Source organism: Somniosus microcephalus, unplaced genomic scaffold (assembly GCF_052327205.1).
Source record: "Somniosus microcephalus isolate GS21.2 unplaced genomic scaffold, FLI_Smic_1.0 unresolved_chr9, whole genome shotgun sequence".
NCBI classification, from domain to species: Eukaryota; Metazoa; Chordata; class Chondrichthyes; order Squaliformes; family Somniosidae; genus Somniosus; species Somniosus microcephalus.
The window spans coordinates 9727021-9750766 of record NW_028225187.1 but is presented as its reverse complement, the minus strand read 5'-3'; the positions used below and the strand labels follow the sequence as shown (position 1 = coordinate 9750766).

Sequence of the window (23746 nt, the reverse complement as noted above, 5' to 3'; positions counted from 1 at the left end):
TGGTTCAGTCGTTGAGTACATTCCTAACTGAGATGGATATGTACATTACGGAAATCAAGGTATATGGGGCTAGGTCGGTAATTTTCAGTTGAGGTAGAGGATCAGCCATGATCTTATTGAATGGCGGAGCATGATCGAGGGCCGCATGGCCAAATCCTGCTCCTATTTCTTATGATCTAATGTACCGATTTAGGCCGGCGGTGATGAGAACTGTGGCTCGTCTGCCTTTGTTCATTAAATAAGCATCGCAGTAGGAAGCAGCATCAACTGGAAGATGGCTGCGCGGAAGACATGCATTTTCTTCAATGGGTTGCAAAATAAAATATTTTCGACGGTTAAAATTGCTTTGACGGTTTCAAGACCGTTAAATAACGTAGTATTCTCCTTTGGCTTAGGCCTCTCGTAATGTCATAATGGGGTGAAGTGCTTGTTATGCTTTCTGCTTGAAACTTTGTTTGATTGTAGCTTTGAATCTCGGCAGAGGAACCGAAAGGCAGCAGTTCAAATTAAGTAAAAACCGATCATTTGGGACGACGTCTTCGGTGCCGTAGTCGGCAAGATTCGAACCTGCGCGGGGAAACACCCAATGGATTTTTAGTCCATCGCCTTAACCACTCGGCCACGACTACCCTGACGATGGTTTGGACCCACGCAGCTTCTCATTTGCTTCGAAATCGGTGCCTCTGCTGTGAACACTCTGGCACATAATCACATGGGTTCATGTGGAATAATTCCAATTGCAAACATTTTCGTGTCTGTCTCTGTGGCGCAATGGGCCAGCGCATTCGGCTGTTAACTGAAAGGTTGGTGGTTCGAGCCCACACAGAGACGTGAGTAACTTTTAATTTTTGCAAACTCATCTATTGTTTAAAAATGGAGTCTTTGATTCCGTGAAATGAACAGTGGTGAGCATACTGCTGCTGCCTTCCTGTTTCCAATGGGAACAATCGCTTCATCGATCAGTCTTCTGCCAGGCAGCATGGATATTCTACATCCCTTATACCAATACTCCAAGTGCAACGTTCTTGCATTAAAATCCAGCAGGAAAATCGGCCACAGTGGATAATCCATTCTGAAAACACTTTTCTACACTTTCCTCAGGTTTACACATACATGGATTAGAATGGAAAGCTTGCAACTATAACAATTGCCAGAGAACTGCAGCTTCCTTGCATCGCTCTGCACCCTGATCACATGACAACAACCAACCAATCACATAGAGCGGCGCGAGAACACCCCCATTGAATGTGTCCAACTGCTCTGTCACATGCAGTTCCAGTACGTTGGAGGACTCAGCTGTGAGCGGATGACTTGTTGCTGTCGCTCGCACCGCGGCCGAGAAGCGAGCAGCCCCTGCAATCTCTTCTTTTCAGCCAAATTCTAGAGGTTTGAATTTCTAATGACAAAATCTTTGATGCTAACTGATTTGGTTGCTGTGTTTGAATGCGGTTTAGTGCCTCGCACGGGCCTTGTGATTTTCTTTTTGCGTACGGTTTGCAGTGTGTGATCGCTTAACATTTTGCGACTGAAATTAAATGCAATATCTGATTCAAGTTGTTGCTTCATATGGCGTTCGGTCAAATTGAGGAAATTCGACACTACGAACGGGATTCAAGTCGCCTTTTCTCTTGTGTGCTGCTTTTGTCCCTTTGTATGGCCGCGTGCCTTAGGGAATGTGGTTGGAGAATAAATCTTTGGCTGCATTGTTTTTCCTGCTGGTTGTCCATCCAGCTAATCATAGTTTTCTGTGGTGAAATGAATTCAGCAGACGCTACGAAGGAAGAACATATAAATTCTTTCATGGCATGACTGAGCGGATTCGGAGAGGTTGTTTACCCTGGCTGTGGAGCCCGAACTAGGGGTCAAAGTTTCAGAATAAGGGGCCGGCCATTTAAGATTGAGATGAGGAGAAATTGCTTCATTGTAAGGGTTGTGTATCTTTGGAGTTTTCTAACGCAGAGGGCTGTGATGGTTCAGTCGTTGAGTACATTCCTAACTGAGATGGATATGTACATTACGGAAATCAAGATATATGGGGCTAGGTCGGTAATTTTCAGTTGAGGTAGAGGATCAGCCATGATCTTATTGAATGGCGGAGCATCATCGAGGGCCGCATGGCCAAATCCTGCTCCTATTTCTTATGATCTAATGTACCGATTTAGGCCGGCGGTGTTGAGAACTGTGGCTCGTCTGGCTTAGTTCTTTAAATAAGCATCGCAGTAGGAAGCAGCATCAACTGGAAGATGTCTGCGCGGAAGACGTGCATTTTCTTCAATGGGTTGCAAAATAAAATATTTCGACGGTTAAAATTGCTTTGACGGTTTCAAGAACGTTAAATAACGTAGTATTCTCCTTTGGCGAAAGCCACTCGTAACGTCATAATGGGGTGAAGTGCTTGTTATGCTTTCTGCTTGAAACTTTGTTTGATTGTCGCTTTGAATCTCGGCAGAGGAACCGAAAGGCAGCAGTTCAAATTAAGTAAAAACCAATCTTTTGGGACGACGTCTTCGGTGCCGTAGTCGGCAAGATTCGAACCTGCGCGGGGAAACCCCAATGGATTTTTAGTCCATCGCCTTAACCACTCGGCCACGACTACCCTGACGATGGTTTGGACCCACGCAGCTTCTCATTTGCTTCGAAATCGGTGCCTCTGCTGTGAACACTCTGGCACATAATCACATGGGTTCATGTGGAATAATTCCAATTGCAAACATTTTCGTGTCTGTCTCTGTGGCGCAATGGGCCAGCGCGTTCGGCTGTTAACTGAAAGGTTGGTGGTTCGAGCCCACCCAGAAACGTGAGTAACTTTTAATTTTTGCAAACTCATCTATTGTTTAAAAATGGAGTCTTTGATTCCGTGAAATGAACAGTGGTGAGCATACTGCTGCTGCCTTCCTGTTTCCAATGGGAACAATCGCTTCATCGATCAGTCTTCTGCCAGGCAGCATGGATATTCTACATCCCTTATACCAATACTCCAAGTGCAGCGTTCTTGCATTAAAATCCAGCAGGAAAATCGGCCACAGTGGATAATCCATTCTGAAAACACTTTTCTACACTTTCCTCAGGTTTACACATACATGGATTAGAATGGAAAGCTTGCAACTATTACAATTGCCAGAGAACTGCAGCTTCCTTGCATCGCTCTGCACCCTGATCACATGACAACAACCAACCAATCACATAGAGCGGCGCGAGAACACCCCCATTGAATGTGTCCAATCAGGGCCTGAGGATTGAACTGCTCTGTCACATGCAGTTCCAGTACATTGGAGGACTCAGCTGTGAGCGGATGACTTGTTGCTGTCGCTAGCGCCGCGGCCGAGAAGCGAGCAGCCCCTGCAATCTCTTGTTTTCAGCCAAATGCTAGAGGTATGAATTTCCAATGCCAAAATCTTTGACGCTAACTGATTTGGTTGCTGTATTTGAATGCGGTTTAGTGCCTCGCACGGGCCTTGTGATTGTCTTTTTGCGTACGGTTTGCAGTGTGTGATCGCTTAACATTTTGCGACTGAAATTAAATGCAATATCTGATTCAAATTGTTGCTTCATATGGCGTTCGGTCAAATTGAGGAAATTCGACACTACGAACGGGATTCAAATCGCCTTTTCTCTTGTGTGCTGCTTTTGTCCCTTTGTATGGCCGCGTGCCTCAGGGAATGTGGTTGGAGAATAAATCTTTGGCTGCATTGTTTTTCCTGCTGGTTGTCCATCCAGCTAAACATAGTTTTCTGTGGTGAAATGAATTCAGCAGACGCTACGAAGGAAGAACATATAAATTCTTTCATGGCTTGACTGGGCGGATTCTGAGAGGTTGTTTACCCTGGCTGTGGAGCCCGAACTAGGGGTCAAAGTTTCAGAATAAGGGGCCGGCCATTTAAGATTGAGATGAGGAGAAATTGCTTCATTGTAAGGGTTGTGTATCTTTGGAGTTTTCTAACGCAGAGGGCTGTGGTGGTTCAGTCGTTGAGTACATTATTAACTGAGATGGATATGTACATTACGGAAATCAAGGTATATGGGGCTAGGTCGGTAATTTTCAGTTGAGGTAGAGGATCAGCCATGATCTTATTGAATGGCGGAGCATGATCGAGGGCCGCATGGCCAAATCCTGCTCCTATTTCTTATGATCTATTGTACCGATTTAGGCCGGCGGTGTTGAGAACTGTGGCTCGTCTGGCTTAGTTCATTAAATAAGCATCGCAGTAGGAAGCAGCATCAACTGGAAGATGGCTGCGCAGAAGACGTGCATTTTCTTCAATGGGTTGCAAAATAAAATATTTTCGACGGTTAAAATTGCTTTGACGGTTCCAAGAGCGTTAAATAACGTAGTATTCTCCTTTGGCTTAGGCCTCTCGTAATGTCATAATGGGGTGAAGTGCTTGTTATACTTTCTGCTTGAAACTTTGTTTGATTGCAGCTTTGAATCTCGGCAGAGGAACCGAAAGGCAGCAGTTCAAATTAAGTAAAAATCGATCATTTGGGACGACGTCCTCGGTGCCGTAGTCGGCAGGATTCGAACCTGCGCGGGGAAACACCCAATGGATTTCTAGTCCATCGCCTTAACCACTCGGCCACGACTACCCTGACAGTGGTTTGGACCCACGCAGCTTCTCATTTGCATCGAAATCGGTGCCTCTGCTGTGAACACTCTGGCACATAATCACATGGGTTCATGTGGAATAATTCCAATTGCAAACATTTTCGTGTCTGTCTCTGTGGCGCAATGGGCCAGCGCGTTCGGCTGTTAACTGAAAGGTTGGTGGTTCGAGCCCACCCAGAGACGTGAGTAACTTTTAATTTTTGCAAACTCATCTATTGTTTAAAAATGGAGTCTTTGATTCCGTGAAATGAACAGTGGTGAGCATACTGCTGCTGCCTTCCTGTTTCCAATGGGAACAATCGCTTCATCGATCAGTCTTCTGCCAGGCAGCATGGATATTCTACATCCCTTATACCAATACTCCAAGTGCAGCGTTCTTGCATTAAAATCCAGCAGGAAAATCGGCCACAGTGGATAATCCATTCTGAAAACCCTTTTCTACACTTTCCTCAGGTTTACACATACATGGATTAGAATGGAAAGCTTGCAACTATTACAATTGCCAGAGAACTGCAGCTTCCTTGCATCGCTCTGCACCCTGATCACATGACAACAACCAACCAATCACATAGAGCGGCGCGAGAACACCCCCATTGAATGTGTCCAATCAGGGCCTGAGGATTGAACTGCTCTGTCACATGCAGTTCCAGTACGTTGGAGGACTCAGCTGTGAGCGGATGACTTGTTGCTGTCGCTAGCGCCGCGGCCGAGAAGCGAGCAGCCCCTGCAATCTCTTGTTTTCAGCCAAATGCTAGAGGTATGAATTTCTAATGCCAAAATCTTTGACGCTAACTGATTTGGTTGCTGTATTTGAATGCGGTTTAGTGCCTCGCACGGGCCTTGTGATTTTCTTTTTGCGTACGGTTTGCAGTGTGTGATCGCTTAACATTTTGCGACTGAAATTAAATGCAATATCTGATTCAAATTGTTGCTTCATATGGCGTTCGGTCAAATTGAGGAAATTCGACACTACGAACGGGATTCAAATCGCCTTTTCTCTTGTGTGCTGCTTTTGTCCCTTTGTATGGCCGCGTGCCTCAGGGAATGTGGTTGGAGAATAAATCTTTGGCTGCATTGTTTTTCCTGCTGGTTGTCCATCCAGCTAAACATAGTTTTCTGTGGTGAAATGAATTCAGCAGACGCTACGAAGGAACAACATATAAATTCTTTCATGGCTTGACTGGGCGGATTCTGAGAGGTTGTTTACCCTGGCTGTGGAGCCCGAACTAGGGGTCAAAGTTTCAGAATAAGGGGCCGGCCATTTAAGATTGAGATGAGGAGAAATTGCTTCATTGTAAGGGTTGTGTATCTTTGGAGTTTTCTAACGCAGAGGGCTGTGGTGGTTCAGTCGTTGAGTACATTATTAACTGAGATGGATATGTACATTACGGAAATCAAGGTATATGGGGCGAGGTCGGTAATTTTCAGTTGAGGTAGAGGATCAGCCATGATCTTATTGAATGGCGGAGCATGATCGAGGGCCGCATGGCCAAATCCTGCTCCTATTTCTTATGATCTAATGTACCGATTTAGGCCGGCGGTGTTGAGAACTGTGGCTCGTCTGCCTTAGTTCATTAAATAAGCATCGCAGTAGGAAGCAGCATCAACTGGAAGATGGCTGCGCGGAAGACGTGCATTTTCTTCAATGGGTTGCAAAATAAAATATTTTCGACGGTTAAAATTGCTTTGACGGTTCCAAGAGCGTTAAATAACGTAGTATTCTCCTTTGGCTTAGGCCTCTCGTAATGTCATAATGGGGTGAAGTGCTTGTTATACTTTCTGCTTGAAACTTTGTTTGATTGTAGCTTTGAATCTCGGCAGAGGAACCGAAAGGCAGCAGTTCAAATTAAGTAAAAATCGATCATTTGGGACGACGTCCTCGGTGCCATAGTCGGCAGGATTCGAACCTGCGCGGGGAAACACCCAATGGATTTCTAATCCATCGCCTTAACCACTCGGCCACGACTACCCTGACAGTGGTTTGGACCCACGCAGCTTCTCATTTGCATCGAAATCGGTGCCTCTGCTGTGAACACTCTGGCACATAATCACATGGGTTCATGTGGAATAATTCCAATAGCAAACATTTTCGTGTCTGTTTTTGTGGCGCAATGGGCCAGCGAGTTCGGCTGTTAACTGAAAGGTTGGTGGTTCGAGCCCACCCAGAGACGTGAGTAACTTTTAATTTTTGCAAACTCATCTATTGTTTAAAAATGGAGTCTTTTATTCCGTGAAATGAACAGTGGTGAGCATACTGCTGCTGCCTTCCTGTTTCCAATGGGAACAATCGCTTCATCGATCAGTCTTCTGCCAGGCAGCATGGATATTCTACATCCCTTATACCAATACTCCAAGTGCAGCGTTCTTGCATTAAAATCCAGCAGGAAAATCGGCCACAGTGGATAATCCATTCTGAAAACCCTTTCTGCACTTTCCTCAGATTTACACATACATGGTTTAGAATGGAAAGCTTGCAACTATTAACATTGCCAGAGAACTGCAGCTTCCTTGCATCGCTCTGCACCCTGATCACATGACAACAACCAACCAATCACATAGAGCGGCGCGAGAACACCCCCATTGAATGTGTCCAATCAGGGCCTGAGGATTGAACTGCTCTGTCACATGCAGTTCCAGTACGTTGGAGGACTCAGCTGTGAGCGGATGACTTGTTGCTGTCGCTCGCGCCGCGGCCGAGAAGCGAGCAGCCCCTGCAATCTCTTGTTTTCAGCCAAATGCTAGAGGTATGAATTTCTAATGCCAAAATCTTTGACGCTAACTGATTTGGTTGCTGTATTTGAATGCGGTTTAGTGCCTCGCACGGGCCTTGTGATTTTCTTTTTGCGTACGGTTTGCAGTGTGTGATCGCTTAACATTTTGCGACTGAAATTAAATGCAATATCTGATTCAAATTGTTGCTTCATATGGCGTTCGGTCAAATTGAGGAAATTCGACACTACGAACGGGATTCAAATCGCCTTTTCTCTTGTGTGCTGTTTTTGTCCCTTTGTATGGCCGCGTGCCTCAGGGAATGTGGTTGGAGAATAAATCTTTGGCTGCATTGTTTTTCCTGCTGGTTGTCCATCCAGCTAAAGATAGTTTTCTGTGGTGAAATGAATTCAGCAGACGCTACGAAGGAAGAACATATAAATTCTTTCATGGCTTGACTGGGCGGATTCTGAGAGGTTTTTTACCCTGGCTGTGGAGCCCGAACTAGGGGTCAAAGTTTCAGAATAAGGGGCCGGCCATTTAAGATTGAGATGAGGAGAAATTGCTTCATTGTAAGGGTTGTGTATCTTTGGAGTTTTCTAACGCAGAGGGCTGTGGTGGTTCAGTCGTTGAGTACATTATTAACTGAGATGGATATGTACATTACGGAAATCAAGGTATATGGGGCTAGGTCGGTAATTTTCAGTTGAGGTAGAGGATCAGCCATGATCTTATTGAATGGCGGAGCATGATCGAGGGCCGCATGGCCAAATCCTGCTCCTATTTCTTATGATCTAATGTACCGATTTAGGCCGGCGGTGTTGAGAACTGTGGCTCGTCTGCCTTAGTTCATTAAATAAGCATCGCAGTAGGAAGCAGCATCAACTGGAAGATGGCTGCGCGGAAGACGTGCATTTTCTTCAATGGGTTGCAAAATAAAATATTTTCGACGGTTAAAATTGCTTTGACGGTTCCAAGAGCGTTAAATAACGTAGTATTCTCCTTTGGCTTAGGCCTCTCGTAATGTCATAATGGGGTGAAGTGCTTGTTATACTTTCTGCTTGAAACTTTGTTTGATTGCAGCTTTGAATCTCGGCAGAGGAACCGAAAGGCAGCAGGTCAAATTAAGTAAAAATCGATCATTTGGGACGACGTCCTCGCTGCCGTAGTCGGCAGGATTCGAACCTGCGCGGGGAAACACCCAATGGATTTCTAGTCCATCGCCTTAACCACTCGGCCACGACTACCCTGACAGTGGTTTGGATCCACGCAGCTTCTCATTTGCATCGAAATCGGTGCCTCTGCTGTGAACACTCTGGCACATAATCACATGGGTTCATGTGGAATAATTCCAATTGCAAACATTTTCGTGTCTGTCTCTGTGGCGCAATGGGCCAGCGCGTTCGGCTGTTAACTGAAAGGTTGGTGGTTCGAGCCCACCCAGAGACGTGAGTAACTTTTAATTTTTGCAAACTCATCTATTGTTTAAAAATGGAGTCTTTGATTCCGTGAAATGAACAGTGGTGAGCATACTGCTGCTGCCTTCCTGTTTCCAATGGGAACAATCGCTTCATCGATCAGTCTTCTGCCAGGCAGCATGGATATTCTACATCCCTTATACCAATACTCCAAGTGCAGCGTTCTTGCATTAAAATCCAGCAGGAAAATCGGCCACAGTGGATAATCCATTCTGAAAACCCTTTTCTACACTTTCCTCAGGTTTACACATACATGGATTAGAATGGAAAGCTTGCAACTATTACAATTGCCAGAGAACTGCAGCTTCCTTGCATCGCCCTGCACCCTGATCACATGACAACAACCAACCAATCACATAGAGCGGCGCGAGAACACCCCCATTGAATGTGTCCAATCAGGGCCTGAGGATTGAACTGCTCTGTCACATGCAGTTCCAGTAAGTTGGAGGACTCAGCTGTGAGCGCATGACTTGTTGCTGTCGCTAGCGCCGCGGCCGACAAGCGAGCAGCCCCTGCAATCTCTTGTTTTCAGCCAAATGCTGGAGGTATGAATTTCTAATGACAAAATCTTTGACGCTAACTGATTTGGTTGCTGTATTTGAATGCGGTTTAGTGCCTCGCACGGGCCTTGTGATTTTCTTTTTGCGTACGGTTTGCAGTGTGTGATCGCTTAACATTTTGCGACTGAAATTAAATGCAATATCTGATTCAAATTGTTGCTTCATATGGCGTTCGGTCAAATTGAGGAAATTCGACACTACGAACGGGATTCAAATCTCCTTTTCTCTTGTGTGCTGCTTTTGTCCCTTTGTATGGCCGCGTGCCTCAGGGAATGTGGTTGGAGAATAAATCTTTGGCTGCATTGTTTTTCCTGCTGGTTGTCCATCCAGCTCAACATAGTTTTCTGTGGTGAAATGAATTCAGCAGACGCTACGAAGGAAGAACATATAAATTCTTTCATGGCTTGACTGGGCGGATTCTGAGAGGTTGTTTACCCTGGCTGTGGAGCCCGACCTAGGGGTCAAAGTTTCAGAATAAGGGGCCGGCCATTTAAGATTGAGATGAGGAGAAATTGCTTCATTGTAAGGGTTGTGTATCTTTGCAGTTTTCTAACGCAGAGGGCTGTGGTGGTTCAGTCGTTGAGTACATTCCTCCCTGAGATGGATATGTACATTACGGAAATCAAGGTATATGGGGCTAGGTCGGTAATTTTCAGTTGAGGTAGAGGATCAGCCATGATCTTATTGAATGGGCGAGAATGATCGAGGGCCGCATGGCCAAATCCTGCTCCTATTTCTTATGATCTAATGTACCGATTTAGGCCAGCGGTGTTGAGAACAGTGGCTCGTCTGGCTTAGTTCATTAAATAAGCATCGCAGTAGGAAGCAGCATCAACTGGAAGATGGCTGCGCGGAAGACGTGCATTTTCCTCAACGGGTTGCAAAATAAAATATTTTCGACGGTTAAAATTGCTTTGACGGTTTCAAGAGCGTTAAATCACGTAGTTTTCTCCTGTGGCCTCGGCCTCTCGTAATGTCGTGATTTAATAATGGGATGAAGTGTTTGTTATACTTTCTGCTTGAATTGTTGTTTGATTGCAGCTGAATCTCGGCAAAGCAACCGAAAGGCAGCAGTTCAAATTAATAAAGACGGATCATTTGGGACGACGTCCTCGTTACCGTCGTCGGCCGGATTCAAACCTGCGGGTAAAAACTACAATAGATTTTTAGTCCATCACCTTAACCACTCAGCCACGACTACCTGGATGGTAGGTTGAACCCACGCAGCTTCTCATTTGCTGCGAAATCGGTGCCTCTGCTGTGAACGCCCTGGCACATAATCACATGGGTTCATGTGGAATAATTGCAATTGCAACCATTTTCGTGTTTGTCTTCGTGGCGCAATGGGCCAGCACGTTCGGTTGTTTAATTGAACTGTTGAGTGGTTCGAGCCCATCCAGGAACGTGAGTAGCTTTTAATTTTTGCAAACTTATCTATTGTTTAAAAATGGAGTCTTTGATTCTGTGAAATGAACAGTGGTGAGCATACTGCTGCAGCCTTCCTGCTTCCAATGGGAACAATCGCTTCATCGATCAGTCTTCTGCCAGGCAGCCTGGATTTTCTGCTTCCCTTATATACCAATATACCAAGTGCAGCGTTCTTGCATTAAAATCTAGCAGGAAAATCGGCCACAGTGGATAATCCATTCTGAATACCCTTTTCTACACTTTCCTCAGTTTTACACATACATGGATTAGAATGGAAAGCTTGAAACTATAACAATTGCCAGAGAACTTCAGCTTCCTTGCATCGCTCTGCACCCTGATCACGTGACAACAACCAACCAATCACATAGAGCGGCGCGAGAACACCCCCATTGAATGTGTCCAATCAGGGCCTGAGGATTGAACTGTTCCGTCACAAACAGTTCCAGTACGTTGGAGGACTCAGCTGTGAGCGGATGACTTGTTCCTGTCGCTGGCGCCACGGCCGAGAAGCGAGCAGCCCCTGCAATCTCTTGTTTTCAGCCAAATGCTAGAGCTATGAATTTCTAATGACAAAATCTTTGACGCTAACTGATTTGTTTGCTGTATTTGAATGCGGTTTAGTGCCTCGCACGGGCCTTGTGATTTTCTTTTTGTGTACGGTTTGCAGTGTGTGATTTCTTAACATTTTGAGACTGAAATTAAATGCAATCTCTGATTCAAATTGTTGTTTCATATGGCTTTCGGTCAAATTGAGGAAATTCGACACTACGAATGGGATTCAAATCGCCTTTTCTCTCTTGTGCTGCTTTTGTCCTTTTGTACGGCCCCGTGCTTGTCACAAAATCTTGGACGCGAGCTGGTTTGGTTACTGTGTTTGAACATTAATAAATAGATACAAAAGGAAAATACTGTGGATGATGGAAATCTGAAATAAAAAAAGAAAATGCTGGAAATACTCAGCAGTTCAGGCAGAATCTGTGGAGAGAGAAACAGTGTTAACGTTTCAGGTTGAAGACCCTTCGTCAAAACTGCAATAAGCTGGAGACCGATGTTTCTTGGAACACACCGATTGTAAATTTAATTAATAATTTATCCCAAAATCAACAGCACGAATAAAACAGATCATTAACACATTGTTGCTTGTGGGACATTTTATGCGCAACTAGGCTGCAGCCTTTCCAACATTTCAACAATAACTTCGCTTCAAAATGCTTCATTGGTTGTAAAGCGCTCTGGGACATCTTGAGGAGCTGAAAGGCACTAAGGCAATGCAAGTCTGATCAGAGCGTGCGAGCATGAGGGGAAACATTGCAAGTTGACAACAAATAATATCATGACAACCGTCGGTAGAAAGTCAGTGAGAGGAAAGATATCGTGTTTGAGGGAAGAAATAAAAAATGGTAGAAAGAAAGATAATCATTTCCATAGGGACATATTGCAGAATGTTGCCAATTGTTATAATAAAATTCAGAGCATAGCCGGCACATTTGATCTTCCTTCTACTGCTCTCACAACTGAACTATTCCTGCCGCATTGAGATTGAAATTTACCATTAGTATAAGAGGAGAGAATATTAGGGGATATTTGCCCTCCTAATCAAAAGTTCCTCAGACTAATGGAATTTAAACAACATCTGACCCTCATCCTGATCATGGAGACCAGCTCACCACCTGTTTATAGAGAATGAATATTCCCTTAACCTTGTCTTAATGTAAAGTTCACTGTCTTGCTAGGTCAGGTTGAGAATATATTCTTGTAATATTGAACCGATTGGAGCGCAGGAGCAGATGGGATCCGCTGTTCAACCGGGAAGTTTGGTAGGGCGAACGGGGAAGCGGCTGAGAGATGGTGGGTTTGAGAGTGGCAGCAAGCATGGCGCGGTCAATAGATTGTAAATAATGGAAGAAATGTTTAACCGAGGCCTGAGACGCTGGAACTCATAAAATAACGTTTTGCTGAAAATGACGGTGTTAAAAACAATATTTGGAAATGCGGGGTATTGAACCCAAGAATTCATACATGCATGCACTCTATCACTGAGTTACAGCCTCAGCAGATGTTTTGCTGTGATGTAGGACAGAAGGACCGGCAGTATTATTTTTCTAATCTCCCTTTGTGTTCCAAGTCTGTGCTGAAGTAGGTGAAGAGAAGAATTCTGGCCTCATCACTCCAGGAACAGAGAAAGGGGAAATGAGAAGGATGACTTGCGGCATTAATGTGCATCTTCCCTCGAGGAAAAAGTAGACTGAGAGGAGACCTCATATAGGCCTTTAACATTATGGAGGGGTTAAAGTATTACATCACAACAGGGGCCATTCGGCCTGTCGTGCCTGTGCCAGCTCTTTGAAAGAGCTGTCCAATTTCATCCAATAACCCAGCGTTCTTCCCACCACCCTGCGAGTTATCTTCAAGTAAATGTCCAATTGCCTTTTGAAGTATCTGTCGAATCTGACTCCACTGCCATTTTAGGTAAAGTGGTCCTGCTCTTAACAACCGCCTGTGCGCCAATATATATTACACCCTTTACCTCTGGTTACCATTCCACTTGTCAGAGTATCCCCACATGCTCTATCATACCCCCTCATGTTATTGAATATCTCTATTAAGCCTCCACTTAAACGTCTCTGCTCCAGGAGAACAATCCGAGGTTCTCCAATCTCTCCACATAACTGAAATCCCTTAACCCTGGTACCATCCTAGTAAATCTTCTCTGCGCTCCCTTCAAGGCCTTGCAATTCTGGCCAAAGTGTATGTCCATAATTGAAAACAATACTCCAGCTGAGACTAACTAGTGTTTTAAGAAGGTTTAGCATAACTTCTTTACTTTTCTTCTCTGTTGCTCTATTGAAAAAGCCAAGCATCCCATATGCTTTTTCACAGTCCTCTAATCGTATCCTGCCACCAGCAAAGATTTGTGCACATGCACATCCAGGTCTCTCTGTTCATGCACCCGTTTAAAATTGTACTATTTCTTTCATATTTCCTCTCCATATTCGTCCTTCCAAAATATATCACGTCACACTTCTTTGCATTAACTTCCATCTGCCATGTGTTTTCCCATCCTTCTTGAAGGCGATCAGAGATTCAGCACCCACAACACCGACTGGCAAAGCATTCCTGAGGCTCAACGCTCTCTGGGAACAGTAACACCGCCTAAAATCCAGTCTATTCCTCCCTCTGTGTCACGCTGAGAATATATTCTTGTTATATTGATTGGATTCGAGTGCAGGCGCAAGTGGGAGGTGCTGTTCCACCGGTAAGTTTGGAAGGGTGAACGGGGGAGTGGCGGTGAGATGGTGGGCGTGAGAGTGGCAGCAAGGAGGGTGTGGTCGATGGGTTTTAAGAAATGTAAGCAACAAAATTGTACAAGTGGTGGAATCTCTGAGGACGTGAGACACAGCGTGTGTGGAGATGTGTGAGTGAATTGAAATGTCAGCATTGAAAGTTAAAGAGTGGCATAAACACTGTCAAAGCTGGCCAGCCTGCACAGTTTAATGCTTTTAGCGACGAAATTTACAAAAGCCACAATATCTGGCAGCGGTAGGATTAACCACATAACATAAATCCAATAACCCTGGTACCATTCTAGTAGATCTCCTCTGCACCCACGCCAGGGCCTTGCCATCATTCCCAAGGTGTACACCCATAATTGAACAGTCATACATTTCGTCGCTTCACCAACAGCAGTAAACCGTGCAGGGTGAGCGGTTCTGCAAATTATCATGTCACTTCTTCACCATTTGCTCGTGGATGTCCATGCTATCCTTTCCATTCAGTTGTTACTGACAGGCTGAAAAGATTTGCAGAATTCCCTCTGGTCCATAATTGGCCTGAATCCAGCACCGGACACTACAAACACCGTCATCCAACCAACTAAATTCAGACCGTTCACTCACTCGTCTCCACAGCCGCTGTGGCTCACATATTCAGATATCCAACACTTATACATTATCGTTTCTTCCATTTCTTACAACCACGACGTGCGTGGATTCTTTAGCGCAGTCAAGACCACTTATGGCCCAAGCACACAAGGTCCTATCCCACTGCGGGCCAAGAATAGAGAGGGACTCATCAAAGGCAGGGATGCTGTCAGTGCCCGCTGGAAGGAACACTTCGAAGATCTCCTTAACCGAGACACTTTTTGACGTGAGTGTGCTCAACTCCGCCCTGCAGCATGCTACCTGCCAACATTTCCGCTCAACCCCAGACCGGCATGTGATTGAAAAGGCCATCTGACAACTGAAGAACAGCAAGGCCTCAGGAGCAGATGGAATCCCTGCCGAGGCACTAACGCATGGCAGAGAAGCACTACTGGCTCGAATTCATGAACTAAATTCTCTTATCTGGAAGTGGCCCAAAGCGCTGTACAGCCAATGCAGTTCTTTAAAGTGTAGTTCCCGTTGTGATGTTGGAAATGCCGCAGTCATTATGTGCACAGCAAGCTCCCATAAGCAGCAATGTGATAATGACCAGATATCTCTCTTTTCCTTCATAATGTTACTTTAGGGATAAATAATGAATTAAATTTGCAATTGGTGTGTTCAAACATTCATCTATTTATTGACTCACACATCTCCTCGCGCGCTCTATCTCACTAACTCTGATTCCACCACTTTTACAATTTTGTTGCTCCTTGCTGCCACCATCTCACCGCGGCCTCCCTGTTTGCCCTTCCAAACTTACCGGTTGAACAGCACCTCCCATCTGCTCCTGTGCTCCATTCCGAGTAATGCGTTGCACTCCAGTTTTGTGGGTGCTGACTCTCTGATCGCCTTCAAGAAGGATGGGAAAACACATGGCAGATGGAAGTTAATGCAGAGATGTGTGACCTGATATATTTTGTTAGGGTGAATGAGGAGAGGCAATATGAAGGAAATAGTAGAATTTCAAAGGGTGCATGAACAGAAAGACCTGGAGGTGTATGTGCACAAACCTTTGAAGATGGCAGGACACGGCTGTTAAAAAGCACACAGGATGCTTGGCTTTATCAATAGAGAAATAGAGAAGAAAAGTAAAGAAGTTATGCTAAATCTTCCTAAAACACTGGTTAGCCTCAGCGGGAGTATTATGCTCAATTATGGGCATACACATTGGGAAGGATGGCAAGACCTTGGCGATAGTGCAGAGGAGATTTATTAGAATGGTACCAGGGTTAAGATATTTAGTTTGTGGAGAGTTTGGCGAACCTGGGATTGTTCTCCTTAAAGCAGAGACGGTAAAGGGGAGGCTGAATAGATATATTCAAAAACTTGAGGTGGTTTGATAGGTCAAGTAGGAAAACTATTTCCTGACAATTAGAATGGTAACCAGAGGTCAAAGATGTAATATATATTGGCGCACAGACGGTTGTTATGTGCAGGAATGCATTACCTCAAAAGGTATTCAGATTCGAAGCAACTTCAAAAGGCAATTGGACATGTTTTTGAAGAGAACAAGTCTGCAGGCTTGTGGGGAAAACGTTGGGGTGTGGGACGAAATGGGACAGCTCTTTCAAAGAGCCGGCACAGACACGACAGGCCAAAGGGCCCCTGTTGTAATGTAACATTCTATGACTTTAACTCCTCCAAAATGTTAAAGGCCTACGTCAGCTCTCCTCTCAGTCTACTTTTTTCCTAGAGCGAAGAGGCCAAATAGTTCCCGAAGATTTCCTTCTCATTTCTCCTTCCTCTGTTCCTGGAGTGACGAGGCCAAAAAATTCTTCTCTTCACCCACAGTTGCATCAGGTGCTCCTTCTTCAGCACAGACTTAGAAAGCAAAGGGTGATTAGAAAGAAAAGGCTGCCAGGTCTTCTGTACTACATTACAGCAAAGCATCAGTTGTGGATGTAGCTCAGTGGTAGATGACATGCATCGTCCTTCTGATCGTCTGTCCTTCCTAGGGTCCTACCATTCTTTCTGTGTTACATTGCCTTCTTAGTCCTCCAAAAATGCATCACCTCGCAATTTTCAGGCTTAAGTTCAATTTGCCACTGTTCTGCCCACCTAAACATCCCGTTTATATCGTTCTGCAGCCAGCGGCTTCCCTCCTCGCTATGTACCACTCCAACAAGTTTCGTCTCATCTGTAAACTTAATGATCACACCTGCTACCTTCATATCTAAATCATTAATGTACACTACAACAGCAAAGCAACTTACACAGATCCCTGCGGTACACCAATGGACACAGACTTCCAGTCACAAAAGCAATTTTCGGCCATCATACTCTGCCTGCTGCCACTAAGCCAATTTTGGATCCAATGTGCCAAATTGCCCTGGATCATAGGGGCTCTTACCTTCTTGACCAGTCTCCCATGTGGGACTTTGTTAAAAGCCTTACTGAAGTCCATGTAGACTATATCAACTACACTACACTCATCCACACACCTAGTCACCCCCTCGAAAAATTATATCAAATTGGTTAGATATGGTCTCCCCCTGACAAAGCCATGCTGACTACCCTTGATTAATCGTTGCCTCTTCAAGTGGAGACTAATTCTGTCCCTCAGAATGTTTTCAAATATTTTCCCTACCACTGGTGTTAGACTCACTGGCCTCTAATTCCCTGGTTTAACCCTACTACCCTTCTTGAATAATGGTACAATGTTAGCTGTCCCGCAGTCCTCTGGCACCTGCCTTGTGGCCAGAGAGTTTCTGAAAATTGGTTTCCGAACCCATGCAATCTGCTCACTAGCCTCAAACAGCAAACTGGGATACTACTCGTCTGGGACTGGGGATTAACCACATTGAAGCCGGATAAAACTGCGAGTACCTCCTCCTTCTCAATACTAATTTGTTCAAGTATATCAAAATACCTCTGCCTGATTTCCATCCCTATATCGTCCTTCTCCATATTTAACACAGATGCCAAATATTCATTTAAATCCTCACCTGCATCTTCAGATAATCCATTCTGAAAACCCTTTCCTACACTCTCATTAGTTTTACACTTACATGGATAAGAACGGAAACATAGAAACATAGAAGATAGGAGCAGCAGTAGGCCATTCGGCCACTCGAGCCTGCTTTGCCATTCAATGCGATCATGGCTGATCATCCAAATTCAGTACTCGATCCCTGCTTTCTCCGCATACCCCTTGATCACTTTAGCCTTAAGAAATATATCCAACTCCTTCTTGAATATATTTAATGTATTGGCCTCTACTGCCTTCTGTGGTAGAGAATTCCACAGGTTCACCACTCTCTGGGTGAAGAAATTCCTCCTCATTTCTGTCCTAAATGGCTTACCCCTTATCCTTAGACTGTGACACCTGGTTCTGGACTCCCCGACCAGCTTGAAGCAATAACAATTGCCAGACAATTTTAGCTTCCTGGCATCGCCCGCACCCTGATCACGTGGCAACAACCAACCAATCACATGCAGTGGCGCCAGAATGCCCCCATTGAATGTGTCCAATCAGGGCCTGAGGATTGAGCTGCTCCGTCACAAGCAGCTCCAGTACGTTGGAGGACTCGGCTGTGAGCGGATGACTTGTTCCTGTCGCTGGCGCCGCGGCCGAGAAGCGAGCAGCCCCTGCAATCTCTTGTTTTCAGCCAAATGCAAGAGATATGAATTTCTAATCACAAAATCTTTGTCGCGAGATGATTTGGTTGCTGTATTTGAATGCGGTTTACTGACTCGCATGGGCCGTGTGCTTTTGTTTTTCCGTGCAGTTTTCAGTGAGTGATCGCTTAAAGTTTTGAGACTGAAACGAAGTGCAATGTCTGATTCAAGTTGCTGCTTCATATGGTGTTCGGCCAAATTGAGGCAATTCGACACTACGAAAGGGATTGAAATCGCCTCTTCTCTCGTGTGCTGCTTTTTTCGCTTTATACGGCCACCTGCGTGCCAGAAAAAGTGGTTGGAGAATAAATCTGCAGCTGCATTCTATTTCCTGCTGCGTGTCCATCCAGTTAAACATTGTTTTCTGTGGTGAAATGAAATCAGCAGATTGTACGAAGGAAGAACATATAAATTCTTTCAGGGCTTGACTGGGCGGATAATGAGAGCCATTTTGCCCTGGCTCTGGAGCCCAGAGCTAGCATTCAGTGTTTCAGAATAAGGGGCCGGCCAATTTGGATAGAGATAATGAGAAATTTCTTCATTCTAAGGGTTGTGTATATTTGGAATTCTCTACTGCAGAGGGCAGTGGCTGTTTAATCATTGAGTACATTCCTAACTGAGATGGATTTGGACATTACGGGTATCAAGGTATATGGGGCTAGGTCTGGAAGCTTCAGTTGAGGTAGAGGATCAGCCGTGATCTTAATGAATGGTGGAGCAGGCTCGAGGGCCGAATGGCCAAATTCTGCTCCTATTTCTTAAGTTCTCTGTGGTGTATTTGCCTTTAAGAGCCCCTGTGTACTGTAATGCCGGTAGTGGCCACTCGGGCTATATAAGCCTGTATAGTGTCTGGTATCTGTTAGTTCACCTCCAGAGTTTGTCCAGTAAACACCTGTAAACCAACTCCTGCATTCCGTGTCTCCATTAACACACAGATACAACAGTGGCGACGAATTGGAAACGGACTTACCTGCAATTCGGCAGCACCTCAAGGAGATCGATTCCTCAGACGAAGGAAGAAGAATAAAAGAAAAAAAAAAGAAAAAACTGTGGTATCACCAGCTAGCCGGGCTGGTGGCAGGTACTGGAATAATCCTTCCTGCGCGGCGGGCTGGGGCTCGATCGGCTGGCTCTACAGCGGGGCCAAGCAGTCAAGGCGCAGGCAAACAGAGACGAAGGGTGGAGCACTCGGGAGAAGGCCAGCTCTGCAAAGCAGGTCGGCGTTCGTACCATGCAGAGGGAGGGGAAAGTCCCAGAGAGTCCGGCGGGAACAAGTCTCCGACTATAAAAAATATTTGTATAAATAAAAACCGCGGAGAACAGCGTTGTCAGCAGCAACAGCGGCGGGAAAGCGTGGGAGGCGCCATTTTTCTTTTCTCAGCAAGGAAGAAAGGAAAGCGCGGGAGGCGCCATTTTTTTTCAGGATGCCTAAGACTGGCAATATTATTATTTTCGATAGTGATGTAGAGGATTGGACCACATATGTGGAAAGAGTGGAGATATATTGCACAGCAAATGAAATAGAGGATGATAAAAAGGCATCGATACTCCTAAATCTAATGGGCGCAAAGGAATATGGGCTGTTACGAAACTTAATCACTCCAGCCAAACCAATGGACAAGAATTTTAAGGAAATTGTTGATACCCTACAGGAACACTTAAACCCAACACCGCTGCTGATAGCAGAATGGTTCAAATTCTTCAGGAGGAATCAGCACAAGAATGAAAGTAATGCTGATTACCTCACCGAATTAAGGAAGCTATCAAAGCACTGCCAATTCGGAGCAGGACTGGCAGATTCTCTTCGAGACAAATTCGTCTGCGGTCTCCTAAGTGAAGGAACACAGAAAAGGCTACTTTCTGAGAAAGATTTAACACTGGACAAGGCTTTCAGTATGGCTGTATCATACGAAGCAGCAGCGAGATGAGCTGCAGAGATACAGCAAAAGCCACAGGATTTCGGCACCCATGAAATGACACAGGGTTTCGAGAGATGTTATCGGTGCAGCAGATCCACCCATGACCAGAGGGACTGCTGGTTCAAGGACAGAGCATGCAGGCAATTAAATAATGCAATTACCAAAGAAGATTACCAGACCATTTGGGTTACCCTCACGATAGCAGGGTCCCCAGTTAAAATGGAGCTGGATACAGGATCAGCTCTGACCATCATAAGTCGACAGGATTACGAGCGACTGTTTCCGCATATACCCTTGAAAGACACATCCATTATCTTAAAAACATATATGGGGCAGAAAGTATACCCCAGAGGGAAAATAAGGGTGCCTGTTGTATACAACGGCAAGGAAATACAGAAGTTGTATTTATACGTTCTGCAAAATGGTGGTCCACCGCTGTTGGGACGTGAATGGATCAGAAAGATACGTTTAGACTGGCACTCCATTCAGGCACTGACGGTGACCAGTAAGAAAAAAAATGATGATGACATCATACCTGAACGATTGAAAGACAACTTGGCCAACGCCAAAGAAGTGTTCCAACAGGAACTAGGAACCTTGAAAGGCGTCACTGCCTCAATAAAGGTGGAAGATGCGGCAATTCCCAAGTTTTTTAAAGCAAGGCCGGTGCCATACGCAATTCGCCCAGCAGTCGAGGCAGAGCTGGAGAATTTGGAAAGGACAGGCGTGTTATCCAATATAGATTGGAGTGAGTGGGCAACACCCATCGTCCCGGTCATGAAGAAAACTTTGAATAATGATAAATCTGAAGAAGAAAGAAAAATTCGCATCTGTGGGGACTTCAAGGTGACTGTAAACCTGGTCCTTCACACGGTACAGTAACCTCTACCGAGGATAGAAGATATTTTCACCTCACTATCCGGAGGGAAACGTTTCACAAAAATTGACTTGGCACAGGCATATCAACAGATGGAGGTTGAGGAGGCCTCTAAAAAGCATCTCACAATAAACACACACAAAGGCCTGTACCACTACAATCGACTGGTTTTCGGAGTAGCATCAGCTTCAGCTATCTGGCAAAGAGCTATGGAACAAGTCCTGCAAAGGGAATCCTCGGACTCAATGCTACCTAGACGACATCCTTGTAACAGGAGAAAACGACAACGAGAACCTTGCCAATTTGGAGCAGGTGCTCACTAGGCTGAGAGAACGGGGCCTACGAGCAAACCGCCCGAAGTGCGAATTTTTCCAGAAACAAATATCATATTGTGGCCACATAATTAACGAAGAAGGGTTGCATAAGTCACCTGAAAAAATTGAAGCGGTCATAAAAGCCCCAGCACTTGAAAATGTCTCAAAATTAAGGTCGTTCCTGGGATTGATAAATTACTATCATAAATTATTACCGAACTTGTCAACTGTTCTGCACCCTCTTAACGAACTGCTACTAACGGGAGTAATTTGGGAATGGAACGAGGACTGTAAACGTGCCTTCCATAAATGTAAAGGATTGATCACGTCCAAGGAAGTTTTGGCTCATTAAAACCCATCACTGCTAATCAGACTGGCGTGCGATGCATCCCCTTACTGCGTAGGAGTGGTATTATCGCATAGATTCCCTGATGGCTCAGAGCGGCCGATAGCTTTTGCATCACGCTCATTGAACTCAGCTGAGCGTAACTATGCCCAGATCGACAGGGAAGCACTCAGCCTGGTATGGGGAGTGAAGAAATTCAACCATTACCTACACGGACAAAAAGTTACCTTGTTGACTGACCATCAACCCCTCGTCTCCATAGTCAACCCTAAAAAGGGCGTTCCCATTTTGACGGCACAAAGGCAACAGAGGTGGTCCCTTTTCCTAGGGGCACACCGATATGACATAGAATACAAAGGATCAAAACAGCATTGAAATGCAGATGGTTTATCGCGTCTACCGTTGCCAATGGTAGAAGAAGCACCTACAGTGGACCCAGTGGAAATGTTCCACTCTACCATAGTAGATTGTCTACCAGTAACAAATTCTGCCATTGAAAAGGAAATGAGAAATGACCCGACTCTCTCACGAGTCTACGATTTAACGGTAAAGGGATGGCCAGCACATGGCGAACCACTGTTGCCAGCATTCTCACAAACAAGGGAACAGCTGTCAGTGTGCCGAGGAACCTAGATGTGTGGATCCAGAGTGGTGATTCCACCCAAACTCCAGGATAAAGTGCTAAAGGAGCTTCACGAGGGGCATCTGTGTGGAGTGAAAATGAAGAACCTAGCCAGAGCGTTTGTGTGGTGGCCAGGTTTCGATGGAGACAATGACCAAGGGCTGTCTAGGATGCCAGAAGGTCCAAAACGCCCCACCACAAGCCCCTCTACATCCATGGGAGTGGTCCTCAACTCCATGGCAAAGGGTACACATCGACTTTGCTGGTCCATTTATGGACTCAATGTTCTTAATCGCGGTTGACGCACACTCCAAGTGGCTGGAGGTAATAAAGATGTCCTCCCCCACCACGGAAAAAAACATCACAGTATTAAGGACCATTTTTGCCAGGAATGGGCTGCCTGAACAGATCTGTTCTGATAATGGACCACAATTTGTGTCCGAAGAATTCAGAAAGTTCTTAAAAAACAATGGGGTTAAGCACTATACATCCGCCCCATACCATCCCGCCACCAATGGATTGGCTGAAAGGTTTGTCCAGACCTTCAAGAAGGCCATAAAGGCTATGGGTAATGAAGGCATTAATCTACAGCATAAGGTAGATAACTTCTTGTTTGCCTACAGGAATGCAACACATATGGTTACAAACCAAACTCCCGCCATGATGTTTTTCAACAGTAGACTAAGATGCCGGCTGGATTTGATCAAGCCAAACATCAGAAGGGACGTAGAGAACCGGCAATTTCAAGGCATGAATGAAAGGCCAACTAGAACCTTCCAGATAGGTCAACACGTTTTGTCCCGGGACTACCGTACCGAGAAATGGCAGCCTGGAAATATTTGCACACGACTAGGATCACTGATGTATACCGTGGACATTGGAGAAAGCGTAATAAGGCGCCATGCTGACCAGATCATGGAGTCATCCAAAAAGGGGCAACCTACACCACAACTCTATACACCTAATGATGAAGCAGAGATAGCCATAGTATCTACCTCCGATCCGGTGATACTGGAACCAGATGAACCCGACACTGGCATTCAAGCAGAATCGACCTTGCCAAAGGAACCTACTACACCACCGAAAACTACTACACCACCGAGGCGTTATCCGGACTGAGTCAGGAAGCCTCCAGAGAGACTGACTTATAATTGATTAACTGCAGCAAATGTTTAGATTATTGTTCTTGTACACATGTTAATAACAATTACTTAAAATGTTATGTACTCGTTGTCTGAAATGGGAGGAATTGTGGTGTATGTGCCTTTAAGTGCCCCTGTGTACTGTAATGCCGGTAGTGGCCCATCGGGCTATATAAGCCTGTATAGTGTCTTGTATCTATTAGTTCA

The 23746-nt window shown here is 45.1% G+C and overlaps 7 non-coding genes across 7 annotated transcripts; 2 read left to right on the top strand and 5 right to left on the bottom strand.

Moving 5' to 3' along the window:
- Positions 1-546: 546 nt before the first annotated feature.
- Positions 547-629, bottom strand: trnaf-aaa (transfer RNA phenylalanine (anticodon AAA)). Its single transcript has one exon. It is a non-coding gene; the product is annotated as a tRNA-Phe (tRNA).
- Positions 630-2514: 1885 nt separating this feature from the next.
- trnaf-aaa (transfer RNA phenylalanine (anticodon AAA)) lies at positions 2515-2596 on the bottom strand. Its single transcript has one exon. It is a non-coding gene; the product is annotated as a tRNA-Phe (tRNA).
- A 1905-nt stretch (positions 2597-4501) lies between these two features.
- Positions 4502-4584, bottom strand: trnas-aga (transfer RNA serine (anticodon AGA)). Its single transcript has one exon. It is a non-coding gene; the product is annotated as a tRNA-Ser (tRNA).
- Positions 4585-4712: 128 nt separating this feature from the next.
- On the top strand, positions 4713-4786 carry trnan-guu (transfer RNA asparagine (anticodon GUU)). Its single transcript has one exon. It is a non-coding gene; the product is annotated as a tRNA-Asn (tRNA).
- Positions 4787-6489: 1703 nt separating this feature from the next.
- On the bottom strand, positions 6490-6572 carry trnas-aga (transfer RNA serine (anticodon AGA)). The gene has a single exon. It is a non-coding gene; the product is annotated as a tRNA-Ser (tRNA).
- A 1904-nt stretch (positions 6573-8476) lies between these two features.
- Positions 8477-8559, bottom strand: trnas-aga (transfer RNA serine (anticodon AGA)). The gene has a single exon. It is a non-coding gene; the product is annotated as a tRNA-Ser (tRNA).
- A 128-nt stretch (positions 8560-8687) lies between these two features.
- trnan-guu (transfer RNA asparagine (anticodon GUU)) lies at positions 8688-8761 on the top strand. Its single transcript has one exon. It is a non-coding gene; the product is annotated as a tRNA-Asn (tRNA).
- Positions 8762-23746: the final 14985 nt, after the last annotated feature.